Source organism: Ursus americanus, chromosome 8, assembly GCF_024610735.1.
Source record: "Ursus americanus isolate L20-20 chromosome 8, mUrsAme1.1.p, whole genome shotgun sequence".
In the NCBI taxonomy this organism is placed as follows: domain Eukaryota; kingdom Metazoa; phylum Chordata; class Mammalia; order Carnivora; family Ursidae; genus Ursus; species Ursus americanus.
The window spans coordinates 24,504,670-24,521,748 of NC_142134.1; the positions used below are offsets into that span (position 1 = coordinate 24,504,670).

The 17,079-nt window shown below is 45.1% G+C and overlaps 1 protein-coding gene and 1 long non-coding RNA gene across 5 annotated transcripts in view; one reads left to right on the top strand and one right to left on the bottom strand.

Moving 5' to 3' along the window:
- The window catches only part of SHROOM3 (shroom family member 3), a 304,580-nt gene that overhangs the window by 68,569 nt on the left and 218,932 nt on the right, over positions 1 to 17,079 (bottom strand). The window contains exon 1 of one of the 4 annotated variants that reach the window (XM_087864066.1): positions 6,576 to 6,818. The exons of the other annotated variants lie outside the window; for them this stretch is intronic. The gene's annotated coding sequence lies outside the window, so the exon portion shown is untranslated. Of the gene's footprint in view, positions 1 to 6,575; positions 6,819 to 17,079 lie in introns of those variants that run through there. 4 annotated transcript variants of the gene reach the window in all.
- LOC148109535 (uncharacterized) lies at positions 15,998 to 17,043 on the top strand. The gene is made up of 2 exons (XR_015725440.1): positions 15,998 to 16,486; positions 16,730 to 17,043. It is a non-coding gene; the product is annotated as an uncharacterized LOC148109535 (long non-coding RNA).

Sequence of the window (17,079 nt, forward strand, 5' to 3'; positions counted from 1 at the left end):
TTGCCTTACCCCAGGAAGAACCTAACAATTCTTCCACTATTGTCTTCCTCAGGAGTGATGATTTTTGGTGGTTTCTATTGGTAACTACCTTTCCTACCTTCACTACCAAGGCTGCTTAATTTCTACCCGTAGTTACAAGTCCTATCTTAACTCTAGGCCAGCTGGACTCCAAATGAGAAAGAATTTAAGCCTCTCAAGAGTATCTCAGGAAAGAGCTTCAAGACAAATTCGTAGCTACCGTGTTCTCATCTTGAGGCTCAAGTCCCTGTGCTACCCCCAGTTTCCAGTGCCTGCCTGATCTTCCAGGCTGGATGGAAACTTGCTTTTGATACCAATTCTTTCAAGACCAGAGCCTGGCCTTATTATTGTTGACTAACCCATAAACATGGTATTGGGAACAAAAGCCAAAGCGAGAGCAAGTGGGGAAGCGAGGGATCACTTTTCTCTGACTGGGCAGAGCGGGTCCTTCCCCCTCCACTGAGCACTAACACACAGAAGGAAATGGCATCAGGCAGGAGCTCGGCGGGTCATGGGGCAGCCAGGCAGGCCTAGGGCAAGAAATGCCCGGTACATCACCCCCCATCTCTCCTCCCGCTGCAACCCCAACTTGCCAAGCCTGGGAAAGGTAGAGAACCCATGACAAAGAGAAGGTACTGGACTGTGACCCCATGTCAGGAATCCAGCGACAGACCAGTGGCCTCAGCCCAGCCAGACCTGGCTCAGTAGGGGAGGCAGCCTCTTCTCACTGTGGCATTCCAGCTGCTAGCGGTGAAGAGGTCACCATGGGAACCGACACAAAGGGCTTAAAGTTGAGGGGCAGAGGCTGGAGGCAATGGTGAGGAGGCAGAGAGGGACTTCAAGTGACGGTCCCGCAATTCTCACTTGAGCCATGCACATCTATTGTGAGTCAGACTCCAAGACAAGTGAGTGGAGCTTGCACACACAGGAGCAGCCTTAAGGGGTCAGGGACGGCCAGAAAGCAAAGATCCTTGCAGGTTTTCCCTCCAGATTTCTTTTTTCCCCTTCAGAGAGCAGAACCCTAAGAGTTTCATCTGCCAAGAATGTTGCCCTGTGATAATGTGGCTCACTTGGGTGGACAGAACTGGTACACATGGCATTCCTTCAAATAGAGCCTGCAAGCAACACTTTCCAATGGGACTCCTCCCCATGTCCCCGAGCTGCAGCCTGCTGCCTCCCGTGGGACTTCCTCTGCATGCCGGGAGCTTCTCTGGTGGGTCTGCAAATAGACCGGGCACCATGTGGGTAGTTGAGGAAAAAGTCCGAGATTCTGGCTGTTTAGCTGTACTGCAAAGGAGGCCTGGGTGTTGAGAACACTAATACAGAGCACCTTGCACAACAACCAGGGCTCAGAGAGGGCCACTGACAGGCAGACTTCTGAGGGCCTGGGAAAAGAATCTGACACGTTCATGACCGCCCTTCCTGCCCGCCCCCCCAACACCCCACCATGGTCAACTAATTCCTCCATCACCAGTGTGCACTTGCGTGCATCCCGTAACGGTGGCACTAACGCCACTTACTGCAGTAATTAAATCTTAAAAATAATTTTACCTAAAAGGGAAAAGCAAGAGACTCATCAGTTGAGCGGCAGGATCCTGTGGAGTTCCAACCCTGGCACCTCCATGCCCTCAGCAAACTATTTCATCTCTTGGGTTTTGGTTTTTCCTCATCTCTAAAGGGGGATAACAAGAGCGCCTACCTGCCAGGAGTGTGAAGAAGATACAAGAAGACTCTCAGCAAGTACTTCCCTCTTAGCAAGTACTCAATACATTTCAGAAATTAACACCCACCAGGTGCAGGCTTTTTACTTTTACATGTGTTTTGTCATTTAATGGTTAGAATAGCCTCAGTGTGACAGTATTAATACCTCTTTCAAGGTCTTAGCATCGCCATTCTATAGATAAGGGAACTGAGGCTTAAAGAATTAAGAACTTGCCCTAAACCACTGGCAGGTACCAGAGCTCAGATGCAGATGTAGCGTGCTCGTCTCCACAGTGTAAGACCTTTTCACTACACTGAATTGCCTTTATATAGAAGGTTTTGTTGTTCTTATTGTTAGGAAGATAATAAATGAAAACCTTAGCGAGTAACTCTGCTGTTTAAGAAAACAGTACCGATGGCAAAAACAAAAACAAAAAAAACCCGACCAGGATTTAAACCTCCTCCTTAAGCAAGAGGCTTTAAAACAAAAACAAAAACAAAAAACCAATAAGACTAGCCTAAGACAGAGCCCTCTGCTCTGAAAAAAGTTCCAAGAGAAATGGATACACATTCACACTTACAGTCAGGGCATCTATGAACCCTTGAGTGTAAAACATCTTATCAGCCATGATTGAGTTCCAGGGCTAATACGGTCTCCGTAAATGTGTGATAAATGTTTACTGAGTGAATTACACCAACCTAACAACAAAATGCCTCTGTTGGAGTTGGCAAAGTACAACATTGTCTTTCCCGAGCACTTTGTTGAACTGAAATAATTGAAGCTTAATGGATTAAGTAAACTATTAACATATTTACCACTCCGTCCAAGGTATCTTACTGAAAATTCAACTTAGTTTGTCCCTTTAAAAAGAAGTACAATATCAATTTGATACGGAGTTCAAGAGTTTTCGTCCACCTACGTCTTCAGAAAGAGGGTGTAAAATGTAACCTTTTCGCTTGGATTCCCAGAGGAAGCTATAAACCTGGTCTGGTCCTTCAGCTTCAACAAATTTCACTAAATCAGTCCTCAAAAACAGAGTCCTCTCTTTTTACCTCTGCTGGCAGCGAAAAGCCCCACTGGTATTCTGAAAAGGTAGGCTGTAGGCAAGAACTTTAAATTCCCTACAACCTCAAAAAAAGAACTTACTAAAAAGAAGATACATATAATGCTAAGGAGATCAGTTAATACATTACAGTATCCTTCATAATTTTAAATAAATGAGATGGCTTTTACACAAAGTACAAATAATTTTATCAACACCAAAACCACACTTATTTTTATCACAGTGCATGGGATTAGTAGCTGACATTTACTGAGTCCTTACTAAGCTAAGTACTTTCATTATCAAGCTCAACCCACACAACGACTCCAAGAAGATGCTTCATTATTGTCTAATGCTTGCATGTTCAGAGGCATTTAATAATGTCCCCGAGGCGATAAACACCTAGAGGCAGAGATGGGATGGGTTCCCTTGTCTAGCTCTAGAACCCTTATCTAGCTCTAGAATGCTTTTTTTCTTCTAATTGAACTAATGTTTTGCATACAATAAAATACATAGGTCCTAAGTGTTCAGTTTGATGGAGCTTGATAATTGTGTAGAACTCTGCAACCACCACTCAAAACAAGACCTAGAACCTTTCCATTGCTCCAGAAAAACCTCTTCTTAAGTCTTTCCAGTCAATCCCTCCATTCCCCAGAGGCAACCACTAACTCCTCTACCATAGATTAGTTTTGCCTGGCCTAGTACTTTGTAAATAGAATTGCGTATGAATCCTTGTGCATCTGGCTTCTTTAATATAATGCTTCTGAGATTCGTCCAGCTGGTTGTGTACATCAGGAGTTCATTCTTTTGATTGCTGAGTAGTATTCCATTGTATGGATGTACTGCAGTGCACCCATTTTCTTGTTGATGGACACGGTTGTTTCCAGTCGTTGGCAATTATCAATAAAGTTGCTATGAACATTCTGTACAAGTCTTTTTGTGGACATTTGTTTTCATCTATCTTGGGTAAATAGCTAGGCAGGGGAATAGTGGGTCATAGGGTTGGTATATGTTTAACTTACAATAAACCTAATTTCTTAACCCCTATAGTCCCTCAGAATAGCACTAGCTTATTAACATTTGATTTCTCCTCTTATAGGACAGGTTGCCTGAGGGCAGAGAACCCATCTCCATTCCCTGGGCTGCCTCCCACATAGTAAATGTTTGCTGAACAAATGAAGGACCATTGTTAGACTCCTGTTCCTTCTTTTGGCGTTACTATAGCATAAGAAAACATGCTTGGCATGCACGGAGAAATATGACAAGCTGAAGGGTGTGAAGGGGAGGCACTGCTCATTCAAGCAAAGTGAAAAACTGCCCAGCCCGGAGACTCTTGACTTCCCCATTTTCTTTACAACATGACCTTTCCTAGAAAGTGAACCCCTCCCAGTGATCCTTTGGGGAGAAAGCGTGGTGGCTGCTCCTGATCAAGTGACATTACGGAAAGGGAGGAAGGTGTCACTGCAATTGAGGTCACACAGTGGTTAGAATTACAGGATACTTCTGTCAAACAGAGGGGTAGAGGAAGCAGCAGCCCGTGAAATCCGGACCATCTGAAAGAAACCAGCAATAGGGCAGCCCTGCCGGCCCAGGGGAGCAGCCTCCAACAGAAGCTACAGGAATACTCGGTTTGGGCAAAAGTGCTACACAGGAATACATTTTGAGGAAAAAAGTCACATGTAATGTTGATGTAAAAACATAATCAGATTTAACCCACAAAAGAGGATACTGAAAAGAAAGTTGGATCCAGAGTGGAGAGAGCTCTCAGGGACACCATCCTTAGTTCAGAGGCTTAGGACACACATACCCCTCCCCACCTGTGGCAGAATTTGTAATTCCTGTGAATTGATTCATCCATTTACTTTGAATCACACAACTTACACCATATTCAACGTACAGCTGCTTAGAAAGTAGTTAAATCATTGTTGATTTTCTATCCATAAATAGAAAAGAACTGGCAAGTCCTAGGGATCATTATGAATCTTTCTTACCAAAGAAGGATCTTTGTTTTACATAAATCAAAACAAGGCTTGACTGGGCTCAGGTGCTTTAGGGGGAAATCTTTCTACCCTTTGGTCCCAGGTTATTGAAAACTGAAATAGACTTAGAATTCCTCCATTTGGGGTTTCGAGAGGTGGCCCAGTCTTCCTTTATCCAGGCAGTGCTGCACCGAAAGCAGATGGATGTTTATCCTATTCTTAAAACCTCCAGGGAAGTAAATTCTCCACAACGGCCCTTGGTAACCTTCTCCAGGGTTTTATCAAGCATACAGTGAAGAAGTTCTGATGTAGAAACCAATAAAAATATTAACTCTATGAGCCTAGCTAGCTACAAGCACTGATAAGGGATGTGTTTGGGCCCTTTGCCTTTAGAGAGATGTATTTACAAAACCGGCTACACAAACAGAAACCATTTGTCAGGAGCAGATGTGGGAAGTTGATTCAAGAGAAATTGCCACAATAAATTCTGTTCCATGAACCATGCGAAGAAGTTATTCTTGGTTAGAACCTTTTTTAAAGTACAAGTTTATTTCCTTGGCATTTCCTAGTTTTAGTTCCTAAACCAAGTTTGTTAGCAATTAAAAAAAAAGTCCATAGCTGCAAAATTTTGGAATGACTTGGCTTCTATGAAAAACTAGGCCTTAATATACAATATAAATGTTACTGTTATGAATAACTATTTACTTCTTTCTCAGTTCTGTATGGTGCACCTTTTCTGCAGATGATCATATAATACTTTCATAATCAGAAAAAAAATTAAGACAAAAAAAGCCATTAAAATTAATTAAAATGTAAACCAATTTCTGGTGAAATTATTTGTGGGTGGGATTTATCTAACACATTTTTAATTGGAAATGATAACGAGCGTTTAAATATTAAGTAATTAGAAACAGAAAACGCCCAGAACAATCTTTAGAAGCCTCTGTGCTAAGATTTCCTGTAGCACCCCGTTAGCTCACAGCAATCTCTCCTTGGAGATTATATGCATGCTGGTGCCCATTCACGCCCAACCCAAAAGCCTCCGTGCACAGAGGTTCACCACAACACTACGATTTAAAAAAAAAAAAAAGTAAGGACAAAATACATCAGGGAGTGAAAGAGACAGACGTACCCCACCCCCACCCCCGCCCCAGGATGCTCCCTGTATTGAAATTTTATAAACCTTGCCACACCCTTTGGCAAAGCACTTTTATTCCTCTGACAATTCAGGGTAGAACAAATTTCAGGTATAATTTCATTTTCATTATTTAATTTCTGCTACAGGACCGTAGAACACACCTTTTAAAAAAAAACAAACCTGCCTTAAGATCTAGCACAAGTTGTGGGGGGGAGTAGGCGTGTCCCTCAAAGCACATTTGGGACCTTTCCTACAGAAACCAATCCAGTAAAATCACGAAAGGCAAGTCGTTCTAAACTCAGTAGGGGCCCTCATGCGAAGCAATTTATCAAAATTAAAATATTTCACAGATCATTTCTTCTGAAAAGTTTTCATGCTGTCGATAATCTGCAATTATTTTCCTCTTGGAGTGGCAGTTCCTGCTTCCATTAAAAAAAAAAAAAAAAAAAAGCCAAGGCCCGGGAGTGCCAGGAGACCATCGGAGCGCGCCACCTACCCCCCCACCTGGCCGGCTCCGGGCAGAGAAAGCCCGCCCCGGGACCGACCTTCGCACAGGGTTTTCCACAGCCGCCGAAGGGACAGAAATAAACACTCTTTAGAAAGCAGACGGCGGGGCACCCCCCCCCGAAAGGCAGCAGTGCGCCCCGACCGCGCCCGCCGCGGGTCAGGGGGAGGGGACCGGAGCACCGCACTCACCATAGCCGCTCGCGGGGCCGCCGCCGCCTCCCGCGCCGCGCAGGACTCCAGGCCGACGCCAAGTTCAAACCTCGCCGCTGCTCCGAGGAGGCGGCGCAGGGCATCGCCGGGGGTTTCGGCCGCGCTCAACAATGGGCGGCGCCGCCGCGCCCCGGCTACTGCGGCTGCAGCGCGGCGGGTCTGGGGCGCGCAGCTGCAGGGGCCCGAATCCCGGCGCCGGGGACCCGGAGGGTGCGGGGGCGCCCCACGACCACGCCTCCCGGCCGCGGGGCCCGCGCCGGAGGGGCCGCGCTCGCTCGGCGCTCGCCACCAGGTAATCCCACAGGAAGCCTCCCGGATTGGCCCGGGCGCTCAGGACGGGATTTGCATTTCAATGGCAGAGAAGGCTCCCCAAGGTTTGAAAACGGATTCTGGGAATGAAGAGTCGGGCTCCGCTCGCCCCTCCGCAGGCCAAGTCCTCCGGTCCTCGTGGTATTAAGGGGACCGACACACATGCTCCGCGTCTCTCCTTTCGCAGCTCACAGTCAGGACGGTGGTTAACCTCCCCCACCCCGCCCCATTTTGAAATGAAACGGAGTCCAGGAGCAAAATACCAACTTTCAGGAGCCCGCGCTCGCTTTTCAGGGCCCATACAGTTAGTAATTGATCAAATGAAGCATGAATGAAGCAAGGTAAAAAGTTCACAGCTTGCGGGGGGGAATAAAAGCTCACATTACAAGGAAAATAACCACCCTTTTTCTCCGTATGTCCTCTTTTCAGTATAAGTCAACCGGAGAGATCCAGGTTGTTGCTGATGGGCTAATGCTGTTGAAACCTCCCTTCCCAGCCCCTTTTTGTTTCCAGGAGCATCATCTCTAGAGGAGAGGCAGGTGATCACCTCTCTCGGGAGGCTGGATTCAGCTTTGGGAAAGTTTGGGTCTCAGACAATGTACACAGTTGCATTTGTTCTGCACTTGTGATCTGGCTGCCCAGTTAATATTCTTAAGGAAGGTATGGAGCTTTTAGTTTCATCTTTCTTCCAAAGCTCTTCCAGCCTTTTTCAATGGAGGTAAGGTGTTTTTTTTCTTTGAGTACCTTTCTTAATTGCTCTCACATGTCATCACCAGAGATTAAGATAACAGAAAGGTCTGAGATTGGTTTTATATCTTCTCACTCAAACGGAATCCCTGTTGTTAAAATTTCAGGTTCTATATGTAAGGCAGTAAATATATAGAAAGACGCAGAAAAGAGAATGCCTGATTAGGTAGGAGCTAGAAGCTTCTGTTGGGGGAGACTTGACACCGTTTGTCTTTACTTGGCTGTTCTCTTTGTTACAACCTGGCCAAACGCAGAAGCGTTAGCCACCACAGTTTATTTACCACTGAATAAACCTCTACTGAAACCGTTATTCCCACCTCGAAAGAGGTATTCTCCCCCTTCAAACTGGATTTTGTCTTCAACATGGTATTACAAACACACATACACCTGCCACATAATCAACGGAGTACCCACACACGCGTTGCTGCAGGTAGAAGCCCGGAGGCTAATGCTGCCCGCCCTGTGTTTAATGTCCTGTGGAAATCTAGATTTGGGTGAAGGTGATGTTCACAACTTCAGCTTTAAATAAGTGGTCAGCCCTTCAGTATAGACAGCACATGCCTCATCTGCCACCATGCTGAGGAAATAAGAAGTATTAGTTGGAAGACACAGCCAGTAGCTCTGTGGGCAGAACAGATACGACCAGTCCTGCTGCTGCTTTATCTTGTTTCCTGGGTGCTCAGGGTCAGGTGAAATCTCATAAGGGTGGAACAGGTCCCTCTGTTCCTGTATGAAATATCACTGTAAATTGGTGATTAAAACATACTTTGGGCCCAAATCTTACCTCCCACACAGCCTGTATTATACCAGTGAAAACCGTCACCAGGATGAGAAACCCCTGGGCTTCCACTGCACCACAGATTCTGGAAAAACATTTTTTGACCTGTATGTGTAACTTAGAGGCATTGTCAGATATTTGTAGATGAAAGGAAAACCACTGTCTCATGGGATCAAAGCTGAGCCTGGAAATGAAGTAACCTCTGTAGCAATACAACATGACGCTGACGTCTCCCTGCAAAAGTGAGGGGCAAGTTCCCTCACCTGGCACCTCAGTTCTGCAGAATGGTGTCCCTTCCTTCCCAAAGCAGAACTGATAAGTGACCATGGAAGAGTTACACGTATCAAGTGTATGTATGACTAAGCCCCCAAGACAATTAGTAAAGATGGTCTCTGTAAAGTCAGGCGGCCTTTCAGTTCCTATTAAAACTGTACTCAGGGGGACCCTGGGTGGCAGCTCAGTCGGTTAAGCATCTGACTCTTGAAATCGGCTTAGGTCTTGGTCTCAGGGTGATGAGTTCAAGCCCCTCACGTGGAGCCTACTTAGAAAAAAAGAAAAAAAAAAAAAAAAGGCTGTACCCAGAAATCTAGAAATGGTGCTTTCACACTAGTTTCCAAAGCATTTTTTTAAAAGATTAAAATAGATATATTGATCAAGAAAAAAAGCTTTTAAAAAATGCTTTTTTTTTTTTTAGATTTCATATATTTATTTGTCAGAGAGAGAGAGAGAGAACAAGCAGGCAGAGGGAGAAGAAGCAGGCTCCCCACTGAGCAAGAAGCCTGAAGCAGTGCTCGATCCCAGCACCCTGGGATCATGACCTGAGCTGAAGGCAGACCTTTAGAGACACACCAGAGTGACATGTAGGAGGTCCACCAAGGTGGTGACGGCGGAGGGGTCATGAGTCAGAAACAGGGGTGGTGATAGGACGCATGGCCGAGGTGGCACATCCAGGAGCTTGGTGCTTTCACAGGCCAAATAATTTCCTCCCATTTCTCTTAAATATTTCAACCTCTAGGCCCAAATTTCAGTTTGAGATAAATAGGCTAAACTAAAAATATTTAAAATCACGTCAGATTGACTACGCCAATTCCAAATGGTTTGATTCCTACTGTATATACATTCACAAGTTTGTTTCCCCACTACAATTGTCAGGTCTTCTTAGTAAGGAGAAACCTGTGAGAATGAGCATCTTTTTCAAACAAAAAACTTAAGAAATTTAGGGTTATTTCCATATATCTCTAAATTCCAGATTCAGGAATTATTCTTTGAATTATTTAATTTCAATTAGTCTAATACATTTAATTAATCATACCTTTAAAGAAACTACATATAGAAATTATATATGTGATTGGAGTTCTGAATTTATTTTTTTCACAAATTTAGCTTCTTTGCTATATTATAGTAGTATAGTTTTGAAATATACTTTGTACTTTAAAACTAAATGAAATTTCACATAGGGGCACCTGGGGGGCTCAGTCGGTTAAGCATCTGACTCATGATCTCAGCTCAGGTCTTGATCTCAGGGTCATGAGTTCAAGCCCCATGTTGGGCTCCACGCTGGGCAGGGATCCCACTGTCAAAAAATTTTTAAATTTCACTTAGAAATAGTCAACCATTACTTTTTACCAAGTCTACTTGGCATTCTTTCTATAATTCCAAATAAATGAAGTTTTAATGTGAACACTATAACTATTTGAATCATAAGACTCTTTGCTAAATAATAATAATAATAATAATAATAATAATAATAATAATAATATCAATTCGCTTTTGCTACTGCCACGCAATAAATTCCCTGGTTTATCTATACTCTTGTTTTGGCTGTGACACCTTAGAAAAACAAGTCAATATCTGTTGAATACTGAAAGTCAGTTCTAGGGACTATTTAATGGTCAATACAAAAAAACTCACCAATAGGAAAGAATATACTTGAAACATCAGTTCTTGTAAGCAAACCAAAAGAGACTCTTAACTGCTGAGAACACACTGAAGGTTGCTGGAGGGGAGGTGGGGCGGGGGGATGGGCTAGGTGGGGGATGGGGATTAAGGAGGGCACTGGTTGTGATGAGCACTGGGTGTTGTATGTAAGTGATGAATCACTAAATTCTACCCCTGAAACCAATATTACACTCGATATTAACTAACTAGAATTCAAATAAAAATTTGAAACAAAAAGTAAAAAAATAATAATAATAATAAAATGGACTGTGGAAAATCTGAAAGGAAAAAAAACATGGATTCTTGCTTCAGAGAGAAAATATTAGGAGAACGTTTGGGGTGCTTCCTTCTCAAATAGGTAGTTAGGTTTAATGTGGACATAATTTCTAATGTAATATTCACTTTAATAAATATTTTAATTTTTTTAACCGCGCACAATGTGAAAAACAAGTAACTATCCTAGTGAATAAGATGTTAAAATGGAAATTTAAAATAAGTAAGTGCATTTAAGACCACTCCTACCCTGAGAAGTAACTTATTTCGTGAAGTGGTGATTGTAACATGGAAGGGAAAATCCTGTAAGATCTTCCAGCTTCTCAGTTCCTTGTCTTCTCAGCCACCTCTTCCCTCCATCACAGTCCTTTCCTGTAAATGGTCCAGTGAGCCCTAAGTCCACTGAGCTAACAGCTTCCTCACCCTCTCTCTTCATTTAAGGCATCATCTCCCGCTGGCAGCTGACTCATACTGACAAGGACGCTGCTGTGTTTTCTGTTCTTCGGGGCCCTAGGACTAGGGTCTCAAGTAAAAGCTTTTATGCAACCTGACTGTCACCTGGAAAGCTACTTAGCTTCTTGCAGAGGTCAGAACCCAAGGAAAAGAGAGGGCAGGACTAGGTCTGTGAAAGTGCACCCATTACGTGGGCGGTGTGCACGGCGGCGGTGTGCACGGCTCACGGGGTCAGATCTGGGATCCCGCATCGAACCTGCGTAGGTCTAAATGGAAGCCAAAAGAACAGAGCAACAAAACTAACAGATGAGCCTCGAAGGGATCGCTTCATGGACGTGTAGGAGACAAAGGACATTTTCAGTGTTGTGGGGTCACTGATGAAGGAACAGTCACTCATGTCAGCAGCCTCAGGTCACCAAGGAGACAAGGATGGACAGCATTCTCTTGGGAAAGTCTGGATTGAAAGATTAGAACTGCATCCTGGAAATTGGAAGCAACTAAGTGCTCATACTGGAAATGGTTAGATTAATTCTGAAGCGTATAATGCGACATCGACAAGGAAAGAGGTTGGCCTATAGGTAGTACCCAGAGATTCCATATAGTCAGTGACAAAGCCACATACACATTACATACAACATTTAGTATGCTTTACACAAGTCTAGAAAAACATCTGAAAGGAAATACTACACTATTCCTGGGCAGTAGGACTGCAGGGAGAGAAATCTCAGGAGATAAACATAAATTTACCTTTTGCTTTGTTAAACAATAAGTGTAACTTACTCTTTGAATTAAATGTTTACAATAAAGATTTCAATAATAACAAAAGCACCCTGAGTTCTGAAATATTTCAGCCAAGTAAGCTAACGTTGATAAACTGAGTCTTTAATGTCTTCCCACTTTTGGCTCTCACGGTCTCACGCTGAGGCTTTGTAAGTCAGCAAGGCAACCCGAGGAATAAAGTCCATCCCCAAGCTTAGACGGAGCTGTCACACTTTGAGGGTGAAAACTCAATTTCCTGAGAGTCTGGGTATTGCAAGGCTAATAAGGAATGAGGGAGGAAGAGGTGGAAGATGAAAAACGGGGAGAAGAAAGAGAGAGAAAAGGGATGTAGAAGGGAAGAGGGAAGAAGGAGAGATGATAGCTACAGGGTCAAGGACAGGCAGAGGGCAGGACGGAGAACAGAGAAAGGAGCATCAGACCCCTATAACCATGAAGATGGGCCTGAACACGTATGTTAAGCACACGAGGAAGAACATACACCAGGCTGTTAACGGAAGTTACCTGAAAGAGGTGGCATGGGGAAATGTTGACTTTATTATTTTAGTTTTATTGCGTTACAGTATGTGTTATAATAGCAAATAACTTTTTAAAGTAAACGCTACCCCCAACAGGGCCTCCAACTCAACAACCCTGAGATCGAGAGTTGCATGTCCGCTGACTGAGCCAGCCAGGCGCCCCAATAACATCGAATAATAAAAACTGTAAAAATAAGGCACACTGTAGATAAACAATTATGAAGAAGAAGGAAAACGATTCAGCAAACCTGCCTTGGGTGGTAACTTGCATGTCTCAGCCTAAGGCCCTCACCCTTCGCCTAGATGCGTAGTCTAATAAACACGATCTTTGTTATCAGAGGGATTAAGTAATGTGGGATAATAAGAGTTTCCAGACAAATATTTAATAGAAAGGAGTGAAATTCTAGAGGTTATCAGATTTATACACCACCAGCATCTTGGATGACAATGTCTTGAATGTAAAGAAACCTCAACGAGGCCTGCATTGGCTGATCACAGCTGTCCCCAGTTCCGGTTGCACGGCTCATGTATGCGTGCGCTCCTCGCCTGCTGTTGCCGTGTCACCAATGACATCACACCCATTTCTTTTTTTTTTTTTTTTTAAGATTTTATTTATTTATTTGACAGAGACAGGCAGCGAGAGAGGGAACATAAGCAGGGGAAGTGGGAGAGGAAGAAGCAGGCTCCCAGCAGAGGAGCCTGATGTGGGGCTTGATCCCATAACGCCGGGATCACGCCCTGAGCCGAAGGCAGAGGCAGATGCTTAACTACTGCGCCACCCAGGTGCCCCAACATCACACCCATTTTTTTCTGGACACAAGGAAATAATTTCTATGTCTTCAATACTTTGAGTGTCACGTAAGGAGTGTCCTATTCTGGACATGATTTAGACAATACCAGTAATTCTGCTTAGATTTTGATTGGCAGAATATCATTCAGGAAGTTTTAGAGTACCGTAAGATACAATTTCCCATTGACCTTTTCCCCCCTTCTCCTTGCCTTCCTTTCTCCTTGACCCATTTCAATCCAAATACCGCCTGCTGAGTGCCTGCTAACTGTCAGGCTGCGGGGATATCAAGTTGGGTGAGTTCCCAGCCTTGACTTCACAGTGCTCATCAGAAACTCAACCATCTAAAGAAATTATTTCGGTGCCACGTGGTAAGGATGGTAGAGTGTGGTGATCTAGAGTTTGGACTGGATTCCAGAGCTTGCTAGCTGTGTGCAAGGTTAATTGATCTTACCAAGCCTTAGTTTTTCCTCTAAGTAAAGATAATTACACCTCCCATAGGTTTTTGTGACGATAACAGGAGAAAGTTATTGAGTGTGTGTCTGGGGCGGGGGCAGGAGTAACAGTGAGATAGTAACTGTTCTTATTCTTTCTATTGAATCTCCTCACAGTTCTGTCTTTCCTCCCAGTGGGTGCCATTCATTGACCAAAGAAAGGATGGGTCAGCAGAACTCCTAGAGCAAAGGAATCTAGGCACAAGTCTGAAGATTTGGGAGAATACTCAGTCAGAGCCAGTTTTTCCTCCACAACAGACATTACGGCTTTCTAGAACTGACAAAGAAGGGCAAAGCGAGTCAGAGAGAAGCGAAGGGTAGTTAGAAGCTAGGGCAATTCTGAGTCCTACATGGCACAAGATGGGAGCTCCGGATAGGCTTGGGGATTTGAGAGCAGAGAGTATGTGGGCCCCCCAGCAAGAGTCTGGAGGGCGGGCTTCGTCCCAGAGTCGTTGGGAACTCAGGAGGAGTCCAAGAAATGTCTGTGTGGTATACCTAGGCGGGAGGGAGCCTCACCCTTCCACCAATCCCAGCCAGGGTGGTCCAGGAGAGGCAGAATGTTTCCGGTAAAGCCAAGACGTCATAGACGCCAGACGGCTCTGCGGAGGCTGCAGACACCCCCCTCCCAGCGTGGCTGTAACTGCACATCAGACACCAGCATGGGGTGGCGTGGAGGCCAGAGGCAACTCCCCTGGGCCTGCCTACAACACACACACCTGCCTGCCCCGGCCTGAGGCCCTCACAGCTCAGCGGCAACTGCAGGAGCTGCCGGAGACTGGGAATCAGCGGATACTAAGTTTCTGTCTCTGCTCAATGAGGTCTCAAAACAGAAATTACAGTGGGTTTCTAAAAAAGAAGCAGTTACATTCTTCCACAATTGTGTTTGTGGCTCAAGATTTGTATCCACCAAACATGTAAAATGTGTAGCATTGTGTGTCTTGCATGTGAGAGCTAAAAAAAAAAAAAAAAAAAAAAAAAAAGATTGCTATTTTTATTCTGATTAATCTATGTACTGGTAGCAGAGGAGAGACCATTTATGTCAGGGAAGGGTCCAGAGATGTTTGAGAGAGGTCCTGAATAATGTGCACAGGCTTGCTGGGGAGAAAAAGATCAGGTCAGAAAGTCTGAAGGTCCGGAAGCATCCAGTAGCGCAGGCTAACTGGGCATCTGCTAGCGTGGGGGCAGGTGGCAGACAGTGTAGATGGAGAGGCAGATGACAGAAGTGAAGCCTTTTGGGCCATCTTCAAGATTTGCACTTTATCCTGTAGGCGATGAGAAATCGCTGGAAGTTACACTGGTGTCGTGATCAGATCTGCCCCTCGAAGAAGTCACACCGATGGTAGGTGGAGGATGGACTGAATGGGACAGCCGAGCTCACTCATTCTGATCGTAATGCCTAAGGCAGAGTCCCACTGCTGGGAGGCCAGCCTTGCCTGTGGCTAAGAGGGCTGGTTCTGGAAGCAGAATGCCTGAATTGGAATCCTGGCCACAGGCCCTGCTATGTGACCTTGGGCTAGTCATTACCTGCCCCCAGAGCAAATTCCTCATTTGTAGAATGAGAGCTTAAAAAACTGAACCCGAGTGCATAGTCTCTCATGGTTACTCTGGGAAACAAACTGAGGGCTTCAGAGGGGAGCGGGGTGGGGGATTGGGATTAGGCCAGTGATGGGTATTAAGGAGGGCATGTATTGCATGGTGCACTGGGTGTTATATGCAAACAGTGAATCATGGAACTTTACATCAAAAAGTAGGGATGTACTGTATGGTGACTAACATAACATAATAAAAAATTACTAAAAAAAAAACTGAACCCGAGAGGCGCCTGGGCGGCTCAGTCGGTGAGCTCCCTGCTCAGTGGGGAGTCTGCTTCTTCCTCTCCCCACCCCCCCATGCTCTGTCTCTAATAAATAAATAAAATCTTAACAACAACAACAACAACAACAACAACTGAACCCGAGGCATAGGGTTGCTGAAGGTTTAGCTGTAATACTTCACACGAGCACACAGAAGGGACTCTGACATAAAGTAAGTCCTTCTTGAATTTAGCCCTTATTAATTAGGCTGCACTTAAAATCACGATTAACCTGAAATGGGGAGAATGATGGTTATGTTGGATAATTATGGTAAAATCTTCAACTCCTGGTATTCATTGAAATGTTGGTCACAAAGCCAAATTTCAGGAAGAAAATCCTCTTGGTAAATATGCTGGTAAAAGGTACAGGTCAGGCTGCAACTCAAACCACTTGGCCTCACTAGGGCTCACAGTTGTTGTGCCGGAGGAGGGGTTTTCCTCTTCCACTCTGAAGCAGCCGCCTCCCCTCAGCCGCGGCGCCCCAAGGTGAAGGGTGCTTGGTGTGTGAAGGGCATTTGACTCTTGCAGAAAGGCATGTGGTATAGGTGACCATGAGGACTGACGACCCAGGATCCCGCAAGGTCCAACTCCACGAGTGACAGGTCGTTAACAGCATGGGTTCAGCTGGAGGGCAAACGCCGGCATGCCCTTGTCACTGGGGACAGTGTACACAGGGTGAGTGCAGAGGCGGTGTGGGCGAGGGCAGACCGGCTGAGCCAGCCTCTCAGCTACCTGCACCTGCACAGAAGGTTTTTTTTTTTAAGGTTTTGTTTATTCATTCAAGAGAGAGAGAGAGAGAGAGAGAGAGAGCGCGAGCCAGAGGGAGGGGCAGCAGGAGAGGGAGAAGCAGGCTCCCGGCTGAGCAGGGAGCCCAACGTGGGGCTCCATCCCAGGACCCAGAGATCATGACCCGAGCCGAAGGCAGACGCTTCACCGACTGAGCCACCCGGGCGCCCCAAGGAAAGTGAGTATTTTAATTGTTGATGTTCAAGAAGTGTAAGAACTGAGGATTGAAGTCTGTTCTGAGACATAATCTGATACATTCCGATGGAAGCTTTCAATTTTTTCCCTTTCTCTTTCTAGAAAAATATTGCTAGGTTTCTGAAGACATAGATGAAGATAAATAAAGATTTGGGGAAGTATGAGGAGGGAGAAGCATAATCCATTGAGAGATGGAATTCATTGGTTGCCCCTTGTATTTTCACAGAAGTTGCTTCCCTCAGAGCCCACATGATGACTGGTGGGGAGAGAGGGCCATGGAGACCGTGCAGGTGCCGAGAGAAGAAAGGGAAGACCAAGTGAGAGTAGAGCTGGGATGGAAAAACACCCGCATGCCTGGAGGGCTGTGGATGGAGAGCTTGCAGGCAAGTCGAAGTGCCTGAATCTGATCACGCGTGACGCCCGAGGAGCCCGCAGACATGGACGTGGAGACGGGCGCCAATGTTGTAAGCTGGCATACAGACCGAACCACTGATTTGTAGAAATCTGTTTTAATGACTAAAAGTATGTTATTCCACTGTGTGCTAACCTCGGACTTATTTATTGTTACAGAGCTAT